Source organism: Neovison vison, chromosome X (assembly GCF_020171115.1).
Source record: "Neovison vison isolate M4711 chromosome X, ASM_NN_V1, whole genome shotgun sequence".
Taxonomy (NCBI): Eukaryota; Metazoa; Chordata; class Mammalia; order Carnivora; family Mustelidae; genus Neogale; species Neogale vison.
In genome coordinates, this window is record NC_058105.1 from 76217189 (window position 1) to 76218645 (window position 1457).

The following is a 1457-nucleotide window of genomic DNA, read 5'->3' on the forward strand; positions in this document are numbered from 1 at the left end:
TGATTAAAACGCTTCAAAGTATAGGGATAGAGGGAACATTCCTGAATCATCAAATCTATCTATGAAAGACCCACAGCAAATATCATCCTCAATGGGAAAAAGCTTGCATCCTTCCCATTGAGATCAGGAACAAGACAAGGATGCCCACTTTCACCACTCTTGTTCAACATAGTATTAGAAGTCCTAGCAACAGCAATCAGACAACAGAGAGAAATAAAAGGTATCCAAATTGGTAATGAAGAAGTCAAACTCTCTCTCTTTGCAGATGACATGATTCTTTATATGGAAAACCCAAAAGACTCCACCCCCAAACTACTAGAACTCAGACAGCAATTCAGCAACGTGGCAGAATACAAAGTCAATGTGCAGAAATCAGTGGCTTTCTTATACACTAACAATGAAAATACAGAAAGGGAAATTAGAGAATCGATTGCATTTACTATAGCACCAAGAACCATAAGATACCTGGGAATAAACCTAACCAAAGAGGTAAAGGATCTGTACTTGAGGAACTACAGAACACTCATGAAAGAAATTGAAGAAGACACAAATAGATGGAAGATCATTCCATGCTCTTGGATCGGAAGAATAAACATTGTTAAAATGTCTATACTGCCTAGAGCAATCTATACTTTTAATGCCATTCCGATCAAAATTCCACCGGCATTCTTCAAAGAGCTGGAGCAAATAATCCTAAAATTTGTATGGAATCAGAAGAGGCCCCGAATCGCTAAGGAAATGTTGAAAAACAAAAATAAAGCTGGCGGCATCACCTTACCTGATTTCAAGCTTTATTACAAAGCTGTGATCACCAAGACAGCATGGTACTGGCATAAAAACAGACACATAGACCAGTGGAACAGAGTAGAGAGCCCAGATATGGACCCTCAACTCTATGGTCAATTAATCTTTGACGAAACAGGAAAAAATATACAGTGGAAAAAGACAGTCTCTTCAATATATGGTGCTGGGAAAACTGGACAGCTATATGTAGAAGAATGAAACTCGACCATTCTCTTACACTGTCCAGAAAAATCAACTCAAAATGGATAAAAGACCTCAACGTGAGACAGGAATCCATCAGAATCTTAGAGGAGAACATAGGCAGAAATCTCTTTGATATCAGCCACAGCAACTTCTTTCATTATACGTCTCCAAAGGCAAAGGAAACCAAAGCAAAAATAAACTTCTGGGACTTCATCAAAATCAAAAGCTTCTGCACAGCAAAGGAAACAGTCAAAAAAAACAAAGAGGCAACCCACGGAATGGGAGAAGATATTTGCAAATGACAGTACAGACAAAAGGTTGATATCCAGGATCTATAATGAACTCCTCAAACTCTACCCACTTGAAACAGACAAGCACATCAAAAAATGGGCAGAAGATATGAACAGACACTTCTCCAATCAAGACATACAAATGGCTATCAGACACATGAAAAAATGCTCATCATCATT